Source organism: Oryx dammah, unplaced genomic scaffold (genome assembly GCF_014754425.2).
Source record: "Oryx dammah isolate SB20612 unplaced genomic scaffold, SCBI_Odam_1.1 HiC_scaffold_4, whole genome shotgun sequence".
Classification (NCBI taxonomy): Eukaryota; Metazoa; Chordata; class Mammalia; order Artiodactyla; family Bovidae; genus Oryx; species Oryx dammah.
The window spans coordinates 15536819-15560879 of record NW_024070188.1 but is presented as its reverse complement, the minus strand read 5'-3'; the positions used below and the strand labels follow the sequence as shown (position 1 = coordinate 15560879).

Below are 24061 nucleotides of genomic sequence, written 5' to 3'. Positions count from 1 at the left end.
ATGTTATGTTTTGATGGCAAATCTCTTATTTATTTTTATTATTGAGGCTTACCTTGGTAGTCCTCCCTTACAATCAAATAAGGATCCTCTTTTCTTTGATTGAATTGTAAAAGCAAATATTTTGACCAAGCACTTTGGATTAATTCTCTTAGAACAATTAGGACTCAAGTAGAAACTTGATTCTTTTATTGAAATAAATGTTATGACTTGGAAAAATTATTCTATTCCCAATATGAGTGAGTTATGCTCTCACCCAAAATTGATTTTGGCTCTTTAAGCAAAATAAAACAAAAATTTTAAAGTCAATAATTTATTCTAGCAAATAAACTCTTTTATTCTATATATATATATATATTATTACATAAACATATCAAGAAAACAAAATTTGTGACTGTTCAGTCACATTTTTCAGGTATGTGTTGGTATATTCTCCAACTCATAACTTGTACATAGAATGAAGAGTGATTTCCTCACTAAGTGATATCATGGAGCATCATGATATAAATCCAGCCCTTAAAACCACCAGCCCCTTATAACACAGGTAGCTAAACCCAGTGCTCTGTGACAACCTAGAGGGGTGGGTTGGGGTGTGGGGGCGGGACAGAGGTTCAAGAAGGAGGGGACATATGCATACTTATTCACACATACTGTGTTGTGCAGAAACCAACACAACACTGTAAACCAATCATCCACCAATTAAAAATAAAAAATTAAATCCATTCATTGATAATATTGTCCAACATGTCATGTTTCAACCTGTCAAAACCATTTTTGTTGGAAAAATAAAGAAATACATGTTTAATAATAAAAAATCACTAGCCCATATTGTTCTAATATTAGTAAACAGTATCTGTGAATATTACTATTCTGTTTTTCATTTTCTAGAAAATAAGAAATACACACATATCTCTTTTATCTCATTATCCAACCAGGGAATGCTATAAATAAACAGAACTGTTAAATGCAAATGTATCCATATGAAAAAAAATGTGTGTGTATATATATATATATATATATAGATAGATAGTGGAAGCAAAAACTGAGAGCAAAGATTGATTTACTTTTAAGTCTTTAACACAGTTCTTGGCACTAAAAGACATCTAGTCAATGATTTTGTATGGATACATGAATAATGATTAGGAGACAAGCTGTTTTAAAAAAGGCATTGTTATATGTCTGAAATTTTAAACGAAATGGGTAGCAAATATCCTAATAAAACTGCTCAGACTCACAGAGGCTTTTTTCCTCTATAATACTGCAGATGTCAAAATATGAAGATATTATAATCTGCTTCAAAGAGAATCTATGTTTTTTGTAAAAATGGCAAAGTTTATAAAATGCAGATCTATTACACTGAAACTTAGCATGATTTCCAAAAAGAAGAATCCTTAATAGAGAGTCCTAAAATCAAGCAATCTAAAGAAGAATTAAGTTATATTTTTAAAGAAACACTTTCAGCTGTACTTTGTCCTCAGGTTTAACAGACAATTTAAGGTTGAACAACTCCCAATTTAATATTAAATGAGAAAATCTTTCTCCAAATAATTACTGAGTTCCATTATTCATTCTTGCTTCAGTATTTATTGCACTCATGCTTACTGGGAACAGGGACCCTAATACTCAGTGTAAGGACTAGTTCCACCCATAGTCTGGTTAGGGATACTATATGAAAAATGCTAAATGAATAATATAGTAATCTGAGTTCTGGATATAGGTAATTTTTAAGGAGGCAGGAAATAGGTAAGGCTTGAAGGAAAGTACAGAGTCACAGGGGTAAGGGAAAGAAAGTTACAAATTGAGTGCCTGATTGAGTATTCCTGTGGATTATGGATCAATCTGTCTGGTGCAGAAGAGTCTCCTTTGTATTAAAGAGAAGTAAAAATAAAAGTTTTCAATTCCCTAAAAGTAAATTATGGTCAAAATAATAACCTTGAAATCTCAGTAAATGAGATGTATTTTTTTTAGAACATTAAGAGCCATTACATTTTGGGCAAGGGAGTTATATAGCAATGTTTTGAAGAGATAAGACTCTCTGTGATTGTCAGGAGAAAGGAAGCACGGGAGCCAGGTAAACTGTCACCAAAGTATTCCAGTTGCAAGATGATAATGTCTAAGACTAAGCGAGTGTTCATGGAAATGAAAGAAAATAATAAGTCAGACATTTAACAGCCTTCTTTTTCTTCTTCTCTAGATGTGACTGACATGTACTTAGGAGGAAAAAGAAGGCTGTTTATTAAAATATGACAGGTTTGGGCCCTGATAAACAGAACTGGTTTTAATATAATTTAATTGAAGTTCATAACACAAATACATATTGCGTTTGAGATAGTAGTGTAACTTCAAGTGAAAACACTGAGTAGACAGTGGGAAAATATATGGCCTTTGAAGAGAGATAAGGTTAAATTAATGTTATGAGAGTGAGAGTGAACAGTTTCTCCAATGGACAAACAGAAGGCCTTCAGTTACCTTGAGAAAAATGCTGGTTAATAAGGTATAAGAACAAATCAGAGGTTAATTTCAACAAGGTCAATGAAAGAGGATATTTAAAACAGGAGGAAATAAACCTCAGGATCAAATAAGAAGAGTTCATTTTGATATCTAGAACATAATTTTGGAATTGGGATACAAATAGCAGGGAGACTATTGTTTTATGCTGGTCACAGCCTATCGATAACCTATGCTGTGTCAGGACAGGCCCTGATATTCTTAGTATGAGTGCAAGACACCTTCAGCAATAATCATCAGGAAACTAGTGAGGGGTCGGAAACATTACTTATCAGTCCCAGAAATTACATGACACAATCTGGGGGTCACAAAACAAGTTCTTGAGGGGAAACAGAAGGAGAGAGAGAGGGTTAGCAAACCTGGAGCTCTGCCTTTGTTGGGGTCAAGGTTTTTCTGGGCTAACTGTTGATGAATATAAAACATAAGAGCAGGAATTTTTTTCTGGGAAAAAAGGTTTGGGAAGAGAGAAAAACAAGCGGCCCAAATGGTTGGTTATTGAAATAAACCAAGATCTCTAAAAATAAATAAAGAAATAAAGAAGCCTGGAGTGTGGAAGTGGGCTGTGAGCCCAGAGCAAGGTACCTCTCTGAGATAGCCATCTAGGAAGCATTCGCTTATTTGAAGCAGATGGCTCTGAAACCAAAACTTAAGTCAGGCACTTGAGCTAAAAAAAGGAAAAGCCAACTGTCAGGGCTTATACTATATCTGTCTTTAAGGGCTTAAGGTGGGCAGTGACCAAATCAAGGTGAAGCGTGTAAGTCATTTATTTGACAAGTGTGGCAAAAAACCACAGGGGGGAAAAAGTGGCTTGGAGGTAGCAGGAAAATCAAGCAAGCACTGTTTTCAAAATAAGGGACACCTATGTTATTTGAAGAGAGAAATCAAGAAAAACTTGATGGAGATAAAAATATTAAAAAGTCTGGGGGAACTTCCTGGCAGTCCAGTTAGGACCCCACACTCCCACTGCAGAAGGCACAGGCTCCATACCTAGTCGGGGAACGAAGATACCACATGCCATGATGCAACCAATAAATGAATTTTAAAAAAAGTCTTGGAAGTGGGAAAGCTAGTAAGGTGGCAAGATCCCACGATGTGAGAGAGGGCATAATAAAATGCACAGGTGGGCAGAAAGGCATCTCTTCCTCTGGAAATCAAAATTACCCTATTAAATGTGAGTCATGCCCAACTATTTCCTGCAAGGGCAATATTGTGATCAATTATGAGTACAAGGAAGACATCCAAATTCAAAACACATTCAATTTAACTGAAAATGGAATTTTATTAAATAAATAAAAAATTTGAGATAAAAGGATAAAAAGAAGAAAAAAACTACTAGAGGGAATAATTGAAAAAAATGTAAAAACAGTAGCAAATAGTGATATAAAAGATGACAGTTGAGAGAAAAAAATGGGGAAAATGTTTGAGATTCAATTTATTATTCAAATGACTCAGATTTTCTAATGCATAAAATGTCATTATTAAACATTGTAGATAACTATTCTGATATATCAAGATGATAGGGCAATCTTTTTTTCTCTAAAACTAAAGAGGACTATTTGGCAAATAGTTAACACATCTAATTAAGACAGAAAGTAATATTTGATTATTTTCTTCTATCTGATATAAAAATTTTAATCTTATCCTTGGGCCTTTACTAACACTGATAAAGAGCAAAATACTTTGAAGAAGTGACACCTAATTTTTGAAGCTATGTATTATGATAGATGCCACCTGTTTGAGGTTTTTCCGCTAGTCTATTATGTAAAGCATGCAATTAATTATTTGTTTAAACATGAAGGTGATTTTATTTGCTCTTTGTTGTCTCTGGGATGCTTGGGAAAATATGCACTACACATTTAGGATAAAATGTCACTGAAGAGTCATGGATAATCATCTATATTTATTCCTAATTTTAGAGATTGAGGATTTATTGTAATTCATTATGATCTGTTCTTTAGCGCACATTTGTGTCAGAGCTCTAAGAGCTCAAATGCTATAACTAGCAGTTCACACATGATCGATCCAGAGAAATAAATGGGCTTCACATTGTTGTCCTCCCTGGAAGGATATTTCACCACTTTGCGCTCTCCTTCCCATCAATGTTGAAGGGAATTATGTACACCTCTTGGGAACAGTAGTTCCCAATGTCAAGAATGCAGATTTATACTCAAATTGACACTTAAAAGGAAGCCTACAGGTTCTCTTAACAGTAATATGATAAGCTGAGGTTACTGAGGATTGACATTGCTCTGAAGCCCACATTTTCACATATTGCAGCAAATGTACTGCTTTCCCTGGGGATCAGCCAATGAAGCATAATGGTTTACTTTAGCAGCCGGTCTCTACCTTCGAATATTCAAAATCCACGCTCATATGCACAAATAAGGGAGTTAATATTCAATTACTGGAGCAAGATGCACAGAGGCATTTGAGAGCAAGTCAGTGAAAACACCTTCCCATATACTTTGGGAAAAGGCAGGGTATTAATCTTGTTCTAACAAATGATTAAACTGAAACCCACTCTTGGAGCTGTAAGGCTTCCAAGAAGCCCATCTCCAACACCCCACAGATGGACAGGATTCCACACGACCCATTTGATGGCAGAAGACGTTTTATAAACATGAACTACTATACATATCTGAGTTCAGAAGTCAAAGAAGAGTTCAAAAGTCTATGTTAAGAATGAAATTACAATTGACTCTTTGTAGAGCATGAAATACTTTGAGGACTTTAACACTGACAAGAAATCTCAGAAACAAGCAGAATGAGCTCCTGTATTATATGATGGGGCTGGAGGGAGAAGGTAAAAATTAAGGGTACAGTAGACGCTAACATGTTAAATCCTCAGAGCAATGATTTAGTAAATAATCAACTATCTCTAAAACAAGCTTAGATAGCGATGGGAAATTTTGGAAGTCAACTTAATTTCAAAAAAATCCCTGATAACATGGCAGACAAATTACTGGAAAATGCTATCACAGGAGGGTTGAACATTCCACCAATGATCCCATATTAATGGCAATCCTCATATGTGTGCAATGTGGGAGACCAGGGTTCCATCCCTGGATTGGGAAGATCCCTTGGAGGAGAGCACGGCAATCCACTTCAGTATTCTTGCCTGGAGAATCCCCACAGACAGAGGAGCCTAGCGGGCTACAGTCCATGGGATCTCAAAGAGTCAGACATGACTGAGTGACTAAGCACCGCATAGCACATGTATCTAACCCAAAATTTCAAGCTCTAGAACCAGAGAACACTCAATAGATGACTAATACCAAGAAGGATGTTCTATCTCTTGAATAGCAGGCAGAAACTTAGTGTGGTACCTCAGTACTTTGTGTTGACATGTTCAAAATATTGATTTATCTTTGCCCATACTTGACTCTCTATATCAGTCCTGGGAATATATGTCTACCCAAATTTCTAAAAATTTTATAGATTCCTCATCCATTAGTTATTGAATTTTCTAGAAGATCAGATAAACAAAAATATACAGATTAAAATCATAATCAGATATTTCTTAAACAAAGCCAAAAGCCAAAACAGAATAACAGAAAACAAAAAAATCAAAACATTCGTTCTGCATATTATATTCAACAAAGGTGTATTTCACAGACATCAATACTGTATGACACATTAAGTTCTAGAAAGTGCTCACCAAAATATTGTAAAGCTCGCTTCTGTATTTGAATAAAATTTCAAATTTTTGTGCATCAATAGAATTTCTAAAATCCTTTGCATAAATTATTCCACTTGATTTACGTCACAATCCTATCAGACAGGCAGGCAGGCCTATGCTAAGTCATAAACATTCTGATTCCTAGTCTAGCATGTTTTCAACATAGAAAGTCTTATCAACTCTTTTCATTTAATGTCATTGTTTCTTGGAGTTTTAAACTATAAAAATTAATATAAAGTTTAAAATGTTATAGTATATTTGTTATATATTTTATATTATATGTATACAATGAGGAGAAGATAATTTCTCATTGATCCTGCTATAAATCATCTTGATAGCCATATATAAACACAGGCAAATCTTTTAATACAAACAGTTCTGGCCTTAAAAAAATAACAATGGCAATACTAACAACTAACTTCTATAGTACTTTATTGCTGTTGTTTAGTTGCTAAGCCATGTCTGACTCTTTCGTGACCCCCATGGACTATAGCCCACCAAGTTCTTCTGTCCATGGGATTTCCCAGGCAAGAATACTGGAATGGGTTGCCATTTCCTTCTCCAGGGGATCTTCCCAACCCAGGGATCGAATCCACATTTCCTGCCTTGGCAGGTGGGTTCTTTACCATTGAGCTGCCAGGAAACCCAGACAGTAATTTATAGAAAATCCTGTATTATTTGACTTAAACAAGAAAGAAATGCATTATTTCATGTTACAAAAATAACAAAATAGAAGGTTGCCTTTTAATTACTTATCTTGTTGGGCATAAAATAGTGTCAATATTGCAGTATCATGCTAAATTAGTGTACTATTACAAGAATATTAATTGTACATGTGCCCCAATGTTCACTGTAGCACTATTTACAATAGCCAGGTCATGGAAGCAAATTAAATGTCCATCAACAGAGGAATGGATAAAGATGATGTGGTATATCCATATAATGGAATATTACTCAGCCATAAAAAGGAATGAAATTGGGTCATTTATAGAGACCTGGATGGACCTAGAAACTGTCATACAGAGTGAACTAAGTCAGAAAGAGAAAAGCAAATATCATATAATATTATGCAGAATTTAGAAAAATGATACAGATGAACCTATTTGCAAAGCTGAAATAGAGACAGACATAGAGAACAAACGTGTGGATACCAAAGGGAGGAGGGCCCAATGGGATGAATTGAGAGACTGGGACTGACATATATACATTACTGTATAAAGCAGATAACTAATTAAAACCGACTGAATAGCACAGGGAACTCTACTCATTGCTCTGTGGTGAACCTAAATGGGAAGGAAATCAAAAAAAGAGGGGATACATATATGCATATAAATGATTCACTTTGCTGTACAGCAGAAACTAACACAACACTATAATGTAATTATACTCTAGTAAAAGCTTATTTTAAAAAGTGGAAAAAAAATATTAATTATAAATAAAACAATGATCTTGATGGAGGATAAATACATTTATCCCCAAATTCTTTATATTTAAAATAATCCTTACAAAAATATCCAAATAATGGCACCAATTGTATTAACCAAAAATAGAAGAATAAGATCTAGTTCTACTACTTTTTAATTAACTTTGGATTTACAATTTATTTATTTCTATTGAGTTTGGTTGCCTTCACATGAATTTAATCTTTGAAGTGTTCCCAAAATTTTTCTTTTTAATCATTTAAAGTCTATAATATATTTTAGTGATTTTGAAGTGAGATCATTTAAAGAAAAATTTTTTTAATCTAGATTTTTTATATGTTAGAAGAGTGTCAAAATAGTGAAACAAATTAATTTGGTCTAAGAAAAATCATTTCACATGATTTACATTCAGTGTTATAAACCACTGTCTTAGTTAAAAGGAGCTTGCTGGGCTTTAAAAAAGGAGGATAATCTTTGAGAGTCTCTCCTGAGATCTAACACTTAAGGAATATCTGAAAACAGAGCATGAGTTTCTTTTGTGTATTGATAAGAACAATGGTATCTTTGAATTCAATAAATGCCAAATAAAGAAATGCACAAAGAACACAGCATGCTACGCACACAAATGTTCAAAGTTATCCTACAAATGGGACCATATAGTTGATTTCAAATAAAAGTCTTAAAGAAGCGGTTCAGATATGAAATAGATCTGAAGGTAGTGATACATATATTTGATGTTTGAAGAATTTAAATTGTGGCATTCCTAATTCCATTCAAGCAGGCAAGGGCATACTCTTTAAAAAAATTATGATTATTTCAGATGGCAGTTAACCCCTCTGTTCCTGATTATTCCTAAAGTCAAAATCTGTATACCCCTTTACACAAAAAAGAAAAAAATGAAAAAGACACAGTCCTAAAAATAACATGAGTTTGTTTCAATTACATTAAAATTTTATAAGAAGAATTTTAGTTTTAATGTTATTTAGTTAACTTGACAATTTCTCAATGAAAGTGAAATCTCTCAGCTGTGTCCAACTGTTCTCCAGGCCAGAATATTGGAGTGGGTAGCTTTTCCCTTCTCCAAGGGAGCTTCCCAACCCAGGGATCAAACCCAGGTCTCTCACATTGCAGGCGGATTCTTTACCAGGTGAGCTACAAGGGAAGCCCAAGATTACTAGAGTGGGTAGCCTATCCCTTCTCCAGCTGATCTTTCTGACCCAGGAATTAAAATGGGGTCTCTTGCACTGCAGACAGATTCTTTACCAACTGAGCTATCAGGGAAGCCCAATGGTATAGCATATATTTGGTGTGCAAATCTAATATTTAAATATCCTACATGCTACTGTTGTTGTTAATTGGTTGCTAAGCTGTGTCTGACTCTTTCGCGACCCAATGGGCTGTAGCCTTCCAGGCTTCTCTGTCCATGGAATTTTCCAGACAAGAATACTGCAATATATTGCCATTTCCTCCTCCAGGGGATCTTCCCGACCCAGGGGTCAACCTTGGGGCTCCTGTGTCTCCGCATTGACAGGTGGGTTCTTTATCATTAGCACCACCTGGAAAGCAAATACCTCCTGGACACCATATTTTAATTATTATGTGCATCATATATAGAGAGAAGGGTTATTACACTACAGAAATAAATTTTAAATTAGTGGCATGTAACTTTTTATTTGTGTGTGTGTGTGAAAGTCTCTCAGTCGTGTCTGACTCTTTGTGACAATATGGACTGTAGCCCGCCAGCCTCCTCTGTCCCTGGAATTCTCCAGGCAAGAATACTGGATTGAATTGTCATTTCCTTCGCCAGGGGATCTTCCTGATCCAGGGATCAAACCCAGGTCTCCCACATTGCAGGCAGATTCTTTACTGTCTGAGCCATGAGGGAAGCCACATACTACTAAATAATAAGTTAAATCACACAAAAATATATTTTTAGTAAATAAGAGAGTCTAATAACATCAAAACTGATATAAGATTCTCAATAGATTTTCACTGTTTTCTGGTACAGAAGAGTTGATATATAGATTTATGAATTTATAGATTTTAGTCATCCATTATGGTGACAGTTATTATTTTAGCCAATATTCAGATATTATTTGTTCCCTTGATGAATTTGCATTATAACATGCTCCATAAATAGGATCAAACTTCTGCATAAATAATGTATAATTTGCATTTGTATGTCTTAATGAACGAAATACCAGAGATACATTTTTAAAAGCAGGTTTACATGAGAAACTAAACATGAACATTAGGTAGTCACAGCAGACAGGTGAATCTTCAAAAGTGGATCATCGAATCAAAGCAGATACTGTGTTTAATAGTCTGGAAAGGCACTTATGACACATAAGGTATTATATATGGTTTTAAGAAACTTCTGGGCATTGTATTCACAGTTTTAAAGAGTCATAGTTTCCACTAAACAAACATTAACCAAAAAAAAAAAAAAAACAACAAACCCCTGTTCACTGTTATAAGTGAATCTTTCACTGGAAAGATGAAAACATTTGTGTGGAGTGATCATTAGGCTATATTGAGAGAGAGAGGGAAAAAAAGAGAGAGAGAGACTGATGATATTTCTCCTTTACCTTAAATCATGTTGTAGAGCTATGGAAATCTTGGTATATGTCTTCTAAAATGGGAACTGAGGGGATAGAGATTCGTGCACTTACACCTGTCTGACACCTGGAAAATTCTAAGGTGAGACACTGTCTCTTGAGTGGTCCACAGCAGCAAAGCAAAGATGGTGATAAGGTAATAACAACAGGTTGAGGAAATTGAAGGTTCTTAAGCAGCTAGCTACCAGAGGCCAGTCACAATTATGGGACAACAGTCAGGTTGCTCCAGTGCAGAGGTTTCAAAGAATCCAAAATAGTACCTCATGAGAGAAGGAATCAATTGGCTTTGGACATCTGCCACTAGGACAGAAGGCAGCAAAGTCAGATGTAACACTTGAGGCAGTGAGGTACGATTGTGTCCGTCGTCCCTGCTGCCTCCCCTTCACTCTGACCCTGGAGGGGACGAAGGCTGGGTGTTGTGGCAATCAGCTGCCAGGCAGCAGAGTAAGGAACAGGGACAGGAAGCCCGGGGCACCCCACCCACACTTACAGGCTTCCAAGCTCAGGGCAAGGTCAACCTGACCAATGGGAAACTTCTTACCTGGGGTGGATGTTGGGAGCTTTCATATTAGACTGGATTTGGAAGTCTTAAATGCTTGTAGGAAATACCATTGTTTTTATTCTGAGCATGATCAGGAATAAATATAGGGTCTTTTTCAGATTTCACCCAATGGGGTAGAGAAAAGCAAGTCTAGAGAGAGGTGTTTGCAGTGGTAGTCAATGAAAGAACAAAGGTGCTTACTGCTTACTACCCAACTGAATACAGCATGTTATAGGAACTGGAGACATAAAAATAGCATGGGGGCTCTCCTCTGTACTCTTATTTGTGCTTGTTTTCCTCTCTTTTTATCTTCATATCCAACTACTCTTTTTCATCCAATCTCATACGCCGTCATTCCTGGAAACCTCTCCCCTCCCATCCCCACAGAGCAAGCTCTCTCTCATTCCTTTGAGCCTGCAATGCACCTCATCAGGACCTTTCTTAACATATCCATACCTTCTGTGTGTGATTTCATTGTTCACATATGTTTCCCTCTCTCTCACTAATCTACACATGCAATGAGAACAGACTTTCCAGATGCATCATTTTTCCTTTGTCGTATCTATTTCTGAGAGGAGTAACTTAATGAGCTATTTTGCAACCCACATGTATAAATTACTTTCCAACCTTGCAACCTCAGAAGTAGCCATCCACACTCCTTGTTTCAATTTACATGGCAGAACACATTTTTAAGAGTAATATTCTCTAATGAGAAATTTTATAGCTAATTTATAAGTGGTCCATAGAATCCTTGTTCCGACAGATGCTCTTCTCCACAGAGTTCAAGGTCAAAGATGTTACCTTTAAGCACGTAGACAAGATGTTACCTTTCAGGACTTTAACATGATATATTCCACACTGAAATCCTACAGTGCAGAAACCAATTTAAGCTAACTCATTGTTTTCTAAACATATTTGATGACAGGATGAGGAATAAATACTTTTCGCTTCTCGCTAACACTAATGATGTTATTAATAATATATAGTCATTTATTCATTAGATGCTTATTGAATACCCATAGCTCCCTGTATCTGTGTAGAATATTTATAGTTTACACAGCTCTTTAATATACATATTCTTCAGTTCAGCCAACAAGACGGATAGTAGTCAACAATTCAACTTTCTGAACAATGTGGATTGGTGAAAAGAACATAAATATTGTATTTAAAAAGGTTAAGCTTAGAATCCCAGCCTTACCACAGTAGTATTTTATATCCTTGAGCATGCTTAGGTTTTCAAAGGCTCAAATTGCTCTGAGGACTAAGTGAGGTGACATATGTAAAGTACTGAGCTTAATACTTTGAGCATAATAGACACTTGCAGATGTATGCCTTCCACCGAGTCAAAGTTTCCTAATTATGGATAGCACTCATTAATTCTCCTTAATTTTGAACAGAAGCATGATATATGTGTTACACTGTACTCAGCTCTGTCAGTTAAAACCAAGAAAGTGATTTCAAAAAACAAGACTGAGATCTAGTGAGAGACAATTAAATGCCTAGCGCTGTGCGCTATGTTCCACTGTAGGAACAGAACACCAATCTATCCAGAGGGGCAGGAAGCAATGACGTTTTATGGAAGTAATAACTGGATACCTCAACATGTATTCAAAACAGAAGAGATGGAGAGGTGAAGATAAGGGTTCAAGATAAGGTGAAGATATGGTTTTTATCTTATAAAACCTTTCTAAAGAAAGAAGCCTCTGAAAGAAACGATAGTGTAAGAGAGAACTGGATGACTTTAAATGATCGGAGAGAATTTTGTGTGGGGAAACAGTTATCAAGAGGTGAAACTAGAGACAGAGTGGGAGAGACATCAAAACCCTTCAATTTGGACTTTATCCTAAGGACAAAGTAAAACTTCAGCAAATTAAGTAAAATAAGCAGCTATTAAAAAAAAGAAAAAAAAGAAAAGTGAAGTTGCTCAGTTGTGTCCAACTCTTTGCGACCCCATGGACACCAGGCTCCTCCGTCCATGGGATTTTCTAGGCAAGAGTACTGGCGTGGGTTGCTGTTTCCTTCTCCAGGGAACTTCCCGACCCAGGGATCGAACCCAGGTCTCCCACATTGTAGACAGACGCTTTCCATCTGAGCCACCACTTGATCTTAGCCAAATAGGCCAAGAAGCGATGCATGATATGAATCCCTGCACTGCAAATTATGTGGTGTAGATTATGGGCTTTCCAGAATCAGCCGAGAAGGATAAAACAGTACTCCAGACTAAAGGTTAACAGTATTCTGGACTAGGACTGAGGTTGTGGAGACCTAGAGCAGTAAGTAGGAAGGTGTGAGAGACAGACTTTTGAGCCATGTCTATGCCCAAGAGTAGGAAGTCACACAGAACTCTGTATCTACCCTCTTCTACTACAAGCACCTAGTATCAGGGCAATATGCACTTGTAAAAATCACCAAATAACAGTACAGTAAAAACTGAAATAACGATCAAAAAAGCAAAATAATCCAAAATATATGATTAAGCACAACTATAACACTGTACTTTTCATTTATTTTATTTTCTCTTTCATTGAATCCAAAAGTGACTTCAATGCATATTTACTGTGTACCCACAATGTATAATTACGGGATTTATAGCAGAAGCAACAAAAACAAATAAACACAGGTCAATGGAAAAGTATGCTTGTATTAATTAAAAATGCACAATTTCATTAAAATGATAATGGGTTACATCATTGGCTACATACTTGAGAGTCATAAATATCATGATTGAAAAGACTTTGGGGGTGAAATAGGATTTCAATGAGAAGGAACAGATAAACATTCATTATGAAATAAAGAAATGAAAAGCTTAATGTTTCTGAGGATTACATCATTTATTTCTTTCCCTTAATGTTTCTAAATGATTCTGTGCTGTGTGCAAAATCATTTCAATCATGTCCAACTCTTTGCAACCATATGACTACAGCCCACCAGGCTCTTCTGTCCATGGGATTCTCCAAAGAAGACTGCTGGAGTGGGTTGCCATGTCTGCCTCCAGGGTATCTTCCTGACCCAGGGATTGAACCCATGTCTCTTATATCTCCTGCTTTGGTAGGTGGGTTCTTTACCACTAGTGCCACCTGGGAAGCCCAAATTTTGCTTAAATGACATCTATTGAACACCAACATATATTAGCACTGTACTCAGCATTTTGACAATTATTATACTCACTACAAATGTAATAAATGACCAGCTTTGATATTTTTAATCAGAAGAGTACCTGGCATATAATCAGTATTCAATAAGTATTGTTGAATTTATGAATAACTGCATTATAAGGAAGGTTGATCCTCATAAATAAAAGGCCCTTTAGGCAAAGTGATGAGTTTGGATACTAAAGGAAGAGTCTAGGAGTAGAGACTGGAAATGGTTAAATTACTTTAATGACTTAATGTCAAGTTTTAGAATTCCTGAGGGTGATCCAAAAATGAGGGAATGAGGACAAGTGAGGAAAAATGAAAGTTGGAGAGCAGTCAGAGATGACCCAAGGCTGGAGATTACCAGGGAAAGGACAACAAACAATATCCAGAGGGTATTAAATAGCGGAGACAGCCAATATTTAATCTGTATTTCTTACCATTGCTTGGAGTGATCACACACACACACACACACACACACACACACACACACTCTCATACATACTCTACCATCCAGAAACTTCTAAAAAAAAAAATCAACTCCACATAGTTTGCATGAATGGATTTTTTGGAAATTAAAATGCTAGTAAGAAAAAAGAACAGAATCAAGAGGATTAACAAGCCAACCTACTAACTGACTCTTTGCAACTCTATGGACTGTGGCATGCTAGGGTCCTCTATCCATTGGATTTCCTAGGCAAGAATATTGGAGTGGGTTGCCGTGGCTCAGTGAGAAAAGAATCTAGCTGCCAATCCAAAAGTTACAGGAGATGCAGGCTTGATACCTGGATCAGGAAGATCCCCAGGCGGAGGAAATGGCAACCCACTCCAGTATTTTTGCCTGGGAAATCCTATGGACTAGAGGAGCCTGGAAGGCTACAGTCCATGGGGTCACAAGGAGTTGGACACAACTGAGCAACTGAGCACACAGGAACTCACACCAACTGAACCAATTAAGTAAGAACAGGATTCACAGCCAGGGGTGGTATTCATCATACAAAACTGGTGAATTTTAGAGCAAATGTGGGAGGGCTGTGAACTTTCATGGGAATGGGTACATTAGAGCCAGTTCATACAAGCTTAGGAGAGCCACTAATAAAATTTTCAGAAATTTCTCCAGTTGGTTGATTTCACATTGATCACTTCAAATGGCCGTGGTGGGGTTGTTTACACCATGGAAATGAATAAATGATAACTCAGTGCTATATTTTTCTCCCCAAGAGCGAGTTTACCAGCACACCATGGAAACTTACCCAGCTCTTAGGAAGCACAGGAATCCTAACCGATATCCATGTTAAATAAACTAGGACTTATTATCTGTGTTCTCAGATAAATAGCAGAGTGGGGAGTGAGCAAAGGAAGGACCCAGTAAATGTAAAGACTAGGCTGTGCTGGTCAGTAGGGTATCATTGACAGTCACATCTGTTTTTTCAAATATAAAACTAGAGAGATGTTGTGGGGAGGGGGGTGGGGGGGTTCATGTTTGGGAACGCATGTACACCCGTGGTGGATTCATGTCAATGTATGGCAAAACCAATACAGAATTGTAAAGTAAAATAAAAAATAAATAAATAAAAATTAAAAAAAAATAAAAATAAAAATAAAAAGTTCTAAATGACAAAAAAAAAAAAACTAAATAAAATTTAAAATTCAGCTTCTTAATAGTACCAGTCATACTTCAAGAGTTAAAAAGCACATGTGGTAAAAAGCATTTATTTTCAACAATGCCAATATGGAACATTTCTATCAATATAAAATGTTTAGCTGAACAGTGCACATAGATTATCTAACTTCTGATAAATGTCACATTTTTCTTTCTAGGTTTCAAAATCCCCCAGTCACTGTGGTATGGCTTCCTCATGAGTTGTAAACATCCTTATTTGTCTCCTAATATTGTTTAAGCAAAATATCTGATAAATATTGATTACATATCTTTACCAACAGATTGTGTGTGGTTTTTAAAAGGGTTCATCCAAAACTAACAAAAGTCTAACATAAAGCTTTTAATAATGCCCAAGAATAGAAATTTTTTAGTAAAAATATTAGGAATAGCAATTTAAGCAAAATAATATCATTTTAAAATTATCACTATAAATCAGAAAAAAACGTTAAAGTTTATATAATATAAAAAACTTAAGAATAAAGAAAAAATAATTGTGATACTAATAAATAGCAAATTTTAAATGTGGCTGCTTCCAGTAGATTAGAATATTTTAAAAAATGTATAAAATGTTTTATTATTCTCTGATCAAACATATCATTACATATGTTTACTTGATGGGGGATGAGGTTGGGGAATTTTAAAAATCCCCATAGAAAGTAGCACAAATAAATTGGACAACTTAGAGGAAATGGACAGATTCTTAGAAAAGTTCAACCTTCCAAGACTGAATCAGGAAGAAATAGAAATTACAAACAAGCCAATTATAAACACTGAAATTGAAACTGTGAACAAAAATCTCCCCCCAAACAAAAGTCCAGAGCCAGATGGCATTGCAGGTGAATTCTGTCGAACATTTTAAAGAAGAGCTAATTTCTACACTTCTGTTTGTGTGTGTTAGTCATTCAGTCATGTCTGACTTTGTGACACCAGGGATTGGGGCCAACCAGGCTTCTCTATCCATGGGATTGTCTGGGCAAGAATACTGGAGTGGGTTGCCACTCCCTTCTCCAGGCGATCTTTCAAACCAGGGATTGAACCTAGGTCTTCCACATTGCAGGCAAACTCTCTACATCATTCTATGAGGCCACAATCACCCTAATACCAAAATCAAACAAAGATATCACAAAAAAAGAAAAAGGCCAATATTACCAATGAACATAGATGCAAATATACTCAACAAGAAATTCTAGCAAACAGGATTCAACAACATATTAAAAAATCATATACCTTGATCAAGTTGGGTTTATCCCAGAGATGCAAGGATTCTTCAATATATGCAAATCAATCAATGTGATATACCATATTAACAAACTGAAAGATAAAAACCATATGATAATTTCAATAGATGCAGAAAAAGCTTTTGACAAAATTGAGCCCTTGTTTATGATAGAGACTCTTCCAAAAATGGGAATAGGAGGACCCTATCTTAACATAATAAGAGGCATATACAACAGACAGCAAACATTATTCTCAATAGTGATAAACAGAAAGCAGTGCCTCTAAGATCATGAAGATGACAAGGGTGCCCACGTTCACCACTATTATTCAACACAGTTTGGAAGTCCTAGCTATGGCAATCAGAGAAGAGAAAGAAATAAAAGGAATCCAGATTGGAAAGGAAGAAGTAAAACCCACTATTTGCAGATGACATGATACTGTGCATAGAGAACCCGAAAGATACTATCAGGAAATTACTAAAACTAATCAGAGGATTTAGTAAAGTCTCAAAATACAAAATCAGTACACAGAAGTCACTTATATTCCAAATGCTAACAATGAAAGATCAGAAAGAGAAATTAAGAACTCAATCCCATTTACCATTGCAACTAAAAGAATAAAATATCTAGGAATAAACCTACCTCAGGAGACAAAAGAGCTGTATGCAGAAAACTATAAGACACATCTTAAATCAAAGATGACATAAACAGATGGAGTGATATTCCATGCTCCTGGGTTGGAAGAATCAATATTGTGAAAATGATTATACTACCAAAAACGATCTACAGATTCAATGCAATCTCTATCAAATTACCAATGGCCTTTTTCACAGAACTAGAACAAAAAATTTCACAATTTGTATGGAAACACAAAAGACCTCAAACAGCCAAAGCAATCCTGAGAAAGAAGAATGGAGCTGAAGGAATCAACTTACCTGATTTCAAACTATAAAACAAAGCTACAATCATCATGACAGTATGGCACTGGTACAAAAACAGAAGTATAGACCAATGGAACAAGATAGAAAGCCCAGAGAAAAACCTGTGCACGTATGGGTACCTTATCTTTGACAAAAGAGTCAAGGATATACAATGGGAAAAAGATAATCTCTTCAATAAGTGGTACTGGAAGAACAGGAAAATTACAGGTAAAAAAATGAAATTAGAATACTTCCTAATGCCATACACAAAGACAAACTTGAAATGGATTAAAGATCTAAATATAAGACCAGAAACTCTTAGAGGAAAACATGGTCAGAACACTGTATAACACAAAACATAGCAAGATCCTTTATCACCTACCTCCTAAATTAATAAAAATAAAAACAAAAATAAATAAATGGGACCAGTTAAACTTAAAAGTTTCTACACAGCAAAGGAAACTATAATCTAGGTGAAAATACAACCCTCATAATGGGGGAAAATCATAGGAAATGAAACAACTGACCAAAGGATTAATTTCTAAAATATACAAGCAGCTCATACAACTCAATACCAGAAAAACAACCCAATCAAAAAGTGAGCAAAAGACCTAAAGAGACATTTCTCCAAAGAAGACATATGGAGAGCTAATAAACACATGAAGAGATGCTCAACATCACTCATTATTAGAGAAATGCAAATAAAAAAAAACTACAATGAGATATCACCTCACACTGGTCAGAATGGACATAATCAAAAATTCCACAAAAAGCAAGTGCTGGAGAAGGTATAGAAAAAGGGAACCCTCTTGCACTGCTGATGGGAATGTAAATTGATACAGCCACTATGGAAGACAGGATGGAGATTCCTTAAAAACACTAGGAATAAAAATTCTCATATGATCCAGCAATACACTTCTAGGCAAATATCCTGAAGAAACCAAAACTGAAAAAGACACATGTCCCCCAGTGCTCATCGCAGCACTATTTACAATAGCTAGGACATGGAAGCAACCTAGATGTCCATAAACCGATGAATGTGTAAAATAGCTGTGGTACATATATAAAATGGACTACTACTCAGCCATAAAAAGGAATGCATTTGAGTCAGTTCTAATGAGGTGGATGAACTGAGAGCCTATTATACAGAGTGAAGTAAGAAAGAGAAAAACAAATATCATATATTAACACATAGATGTGGAATCTAGAAGAATGGTACTGATGAAACTGTTCGCAGAGCAGCAATGGAGATGGAGACGCAGAGAACAGACTTATAGACAAGGATGGGGGAGAAGAGGGAGATGGTGAGGTGAATGGAGAGAGCAGCATGAAAGCATATACACTGATCTTGGTAAATAGATAGCCAATGGGAATTTGCTGTATGATTCAGGGAACTCAAACTGGGGCTCTGTAGTAACCTAGAGGGGTGGGAATGGACAGGAGATGGGAAGGAGATTCACAAGGGAGGGGATATATGCACACCTATGGTTAATTCATGTTAATGTATGACAAAAATCAAACACATATTGTAAAGCAGTCATCAATCAATTAAAAATAAATATTTAAAAACAAAAACAAAACAAAGAAAGTAGCACAGAAAAAAAAAGAGTAATAGAAATAAGAAGTCAAGACATAATAAACAGCAATTCATGGAGGAATGTGATTTTAAAGATAAAAATCTTTCGAAAGTTTAGAACCTATGCAATGAGACTTTGAAAGCATCATTTTAAGGGTTTCATCACATAGTGTCCAACAAACTCTCAGTGGTAGTAATGACAACCATATAAGCACCTCAGGCTTCTAAATCAGGTGTGTTGGAGTAAGAACTGAGGGAAATGCTGAGCTGAAGCTTGGACACATCTTTCTATATCTGTTCCTAGGACTGACATATACATATTACTATATATTGATATAAAATAGATAACTAATAAGGACTTATAGTATAGCACAGGGAACTCTACTCAATACTGTGCAATGGCCTTTATTGGTAAAGAACCTAAAAAAGACTGGATACATGCATAGGAATAACTGATTCACTTTGCTGTACATCTGAAACTAACATGACATTGTAAATCAATTATATTCCAACAAATTAAAAAGAAAATAGAAATGCTTCAAGGGCAGAGACCTATATATACTTGTATTTTCTGATAAAAACCATCAAATTATGAGCACCACTCTAATTGGGACTATATCTGAAATAACAACTTGGTGAAGTACCAGATAATATTGATGACAAAAAAAAAAAAATTAAGAGGACTCTTTTGAAAAACACAATGCTGTGACTTGAGGGCTTCCAGGGTGGCATTAGTAGTAATGAACCCACTTGCCACTGCAGGGGACATAAAAGACAAGGGTTCAGTCCCTGAGTTGGGACGATCCCCTGGAGGAGGGCATGGCAACCCACTCCAGTATTCTTGCCTGGAGAATCCCCTGGACAGAGGAGCCTGGTGGGCTACAGTCCATAGGGGCACAAAATGTTGGACACAACTGAAGCAACTTAGCACACACAATTAAAGCACTCAGAAGCATTACTTTTTTTTCTGGTGAGATTGAACTGATGACTTCACAGCCTTGAAAAAAAGCAAATTCTGCAAGAATAACTAGGGCATTGTACAGAAAGCACTCAAAAACAGAGTGGTGTTTGATATAGCCTGCTGGCAAGTAAATATAGGTCCCAGTAAGCATTCTTTCAGATAAAATTGTTATAAATGTTATTGACTCTGAAGATGTGCTGGCCTATTATGATAGCAAATGTTTCATAAACCACTGATGAGTCATGAATGAGCCTCCTACCAATAAATACTTAATAGTGCCACAATTCAAGCTTATTATCAAAGATAACTAAATCTAGATACTCTCAAGAAATGGTGCAGGTCTCTACACATCACTAGAGGTCTCTGCCAGGTTGAGAGTAGTTTATTACTGAGTTGGTAAGTAGAAGTCCAAAGGATTACTAGCTCTCCCTTGTATTCAGTCCATTCTCTCCCTTTTAATCACACATCACAAGGCACCCTTTCAAAAGCTTTGCAACACATTCACCAAGTGTACATAATCTCTCTAATCTTCCAGTTCACTTTCAGATAAAGAATTAAGGTTCATTTTACATGCCTTATTCGATTTTGGTGAACCCATGCTGGGTCTTTGTGATTAGCACTTCCCTTAGGCCCCAATAAATAATCCTTTCCTAATACTTTTGAAATATTGATCAAGGTTAACATTAAGGTTACAAGATCCTTTCTATTCAAAGTTTTTAAAAATTCTAGAGACCACTGAAGCATGATTAAAATGCAGAGTAAGTACTATATAAGAAATCACTCTACAGGATCTGCCGGCGTACCTGAAAAATATGTGAGTTAGAGAATAAAAATGTTCATAGTGCTCTGGTCCTCTGAAGTTCGTTGTTTACTGGGGGGGTTTCCATGGACATATATTGAAGATTAGCAAGTAGTTGATGATGTGGTGAGATTATGTAACAATTAGTGAATGTATATGCAAATATCAGCTTTTCTTAAGTCCTTGAGCCCATATGTTGTGAAGATGAGTTTTAGCCAAATAGGAAATAAGAAAGTATACATGTAAGTTCCATTTTAGTACACATGTATATATTAGGGAAAAAGCCAATATAAACAAATTCAGTAATTTGTATAATAGTTGTGTCAAAATTCCTCCCTTTAAGGATCCTCTTTCTGATTAATAATGCAAGAATCTTTTGATTATTGTTGAAAAATCAGTACCTCAGGATATCATTAATACTGATAACATTTTTCTATGGAAACTATAATAACAATAATATAATTTTAAACATCATGCCGGTTTTACATTTGTCTACATGGTAGCTTAGTCAGAGAAGAATCTGTCTGCAATGCAGGAGACTTGGGTTTGATCCCTGGTTTGGGAAGATCCCCTGGAGAAGGAAATGGAAACTCACTCCAGGATTCTTGTCTGGGAAATCACATGGACAGAGGAGCCTGGTGGGCTACAGTCCACAGGGTCACAAGAGTCAGACACGACTTAGCAACTAAACTACCAACATACAAGAAGCAAAGTTATATGAAGTTCCTTTTTTTAGTAGTTACATGACTAAGAAGTAAAACTGGAGAATTTTAATATTTATGGAGTTCTTTTTCATTCATTCACTTAGCAAATATCTATTGAGTGTGTACTCTGTGCCAGATGCCATTCTAGGCTCTGGAAACACATTGTTTACACTCCTAGAAACTTGCCCTTTTGGAGTTTACAATTCTTCTCAGTAAAGCACATATTTGTTGGACATACCAGAATAGTGCTTGCTACAAAGAAAACGTTTACTCAAATGCTTATTGATTGATCAGACTAAACCATCTTTCAGTTCAGTTCAGTCGCTCAGTCGTGTCCAACTCTTTGCAACCTCATGAATCGCAGCACGCCAGGCCTCCCTGTCCATCACCAACTCCCGGAGTTCATTCAAACTCACGTCCATCGAGTCAGTGATGCCATCCAGCCATCTCTTCCTCTGTCGACCTCTTTTCCTCCTGCCCCCAATCCCTCCCAGCATCAGAGTCTTTTCCAATGAGTCAACTCTTCCCATGAGGTGGCCAAAGTACAGGAGTTTCAGCTTTAGCATCATTCCTTCCAAAGAAATCCCAGGGTTGATCTCCTTCCGAATGGACTTGTTGGATCTCCTTGCAGTCCAAAGGACTCTCAAGAGTCTTCTCCAACACCATAGTTCAAAAGCATCAATTCTTCGGCTCTCAGCTTTCTTCAGAGCCCAACTCTCACATCCATACTTTAGGACCTACTAATTTTTTTCATACAAACTTTTCCATGAGATATAATTTGACCTTCAGAATATTAAGCAGAATAAATAAAACTCATAATAGTGATAAATATAGGAACTATTAATATGTATTGACTGCTTATAATATGCCAGATACTGCACTAGGTATCTGACCTACATTTTCTCATCTAATCTTCAGGAAACTCTCATGGCGTGACAACTGTTATTGTCTTTCCAGATGAGGAAACTAAGTTTTATCCGCAAGATCGTAGGTGACTGAGCCAAGACTCAAACCTGGGAAGTTTGAGTCCACAGCCCTTGACATAAACATATGTAACATTAAAACAGCCATTTCTTTCCTATAAATTTATTTACATTTATTAGGTGCTGCTGCTGCTGCTAAATTGCTTCAGTCATGATAGGTGAACACTATGTAAAAGAAGTCTGTGTGCTAGCCAAATAAACACACTTCAACAATAGCTACTACACCAAATAGAATATGATGTAGTCTCTCTCTGGATTCAAGAGAATTACAGTCATATACATATGAAAGATAGATGGTGCGTCACTGATGACTATACATTAGACTCATTTCAACTGAGTAAGAATTTGCCTAATACCCCTTGTGTGAATGGAATTACATATATAGACAAAAATAAGGGTCAGACTAAATTAAAAGATTGAGTGTAACAGAATAGCATCAGCCAGTATTTTAGTAGTTTCTAAATTCATTTTAGTTGTATATGTACTCAATAGACACATTTACCTAGGGTGATGACTATTATTGAAAGCTTCATTAGTTACCCTTAGGCCTGAATACTTTTATTTTTGCAAATACTCTAAGATAAAGACGGATGCTTAAAAAAAAAAAGAAAAGGGGAAAAAAAAAAAACAAACCCAAGACTGATGTTCATAAGTGTGGCCATCAGATGGCACTACTTTTCCTTTTCTGAAGAGAAGAATTTTGCATGCAAAATTCAGTGACTAACGGTCACTAGAGGCAAGGGAACAGAGCAGAAGGCAAATTAAAAGAAAAAAAAAATTTCCTGCCAACAGAGGACTTGAGGAATGTGTTTATCAATCCTATTTTTTTTTTTTCACTTTTTAATTGCTTAAAGTGATTTGTACTCAGACCTTTTGAAAGCTCCCCATTTGACTGGAAGGGCTTCCCTGATAGCTCAGTTGGTAAAGAATCTGCCTGCAGTGCAGATTCCGGTTCAGTTCCTGGGGGCACTCCAGTATTCTGGCCTAGAGAATTGCATGGACTCTATAGTCCATGGGGTCGCATGAGCGACTTTCACTCTCACTTTTCATTTGACTGGGGATTAAAGAGCCTTACGATCCAGATCTCCACAACTTGATGATCTTACCTCGCAGCACTCCCTCCTCGCTCCCAACATTCCGGCTATAGTGCATCCTTTACTGGCCCTTGTTCTCTGGGACATTTTCATTTACTCTTTCTTTCACATGGAACGTTTTCCACTGCCTTGTGCTCAGCTCACTCTCTCACATCATTCAAATCTCTCTTCTGATAGCAGCCCTTAGAAAGGCTTTCCCAGATGACCCTGCAGGAAACAGCACCTTCCTCACTCTCTATGCCCTTA

The 24061-nt window shown here is 36.3% G+C and overlaps 1 protein-coding gene and 1 long non-coding RNA gene across 2 annotated transcripts in view; both read right to left on the bottom strand.

Annotated features, from left to right (window-relative positions):
• LOC120862864 (triadin-like) overlaps nt 1–24061 on the bottom strand; it is a 72323-nt gene that overhangs the window by 22468 nt on the left and 25794 nt on the right. The gene's annotated exons all lie outside the window — the stretch shown is intronic.
• Nucleotides 14379–24061, bottom strand: part of LOC120862868 — a 29065-nt gene continuing 19382 nt past the window's right edge. The window contains exons 3-4 of the long non-coding RNA XR_005720867.1: nt 17726–17737; nt 14379–14390 (exon numbers count right to left, since the gene is read on the bottom strand). This is a non-coding gene — a long non-coding RNA (uncharacterized LOC120862868). The remainder of the gene's footprint in view (nt 14391–17725; nt 17738–24061) is intronic.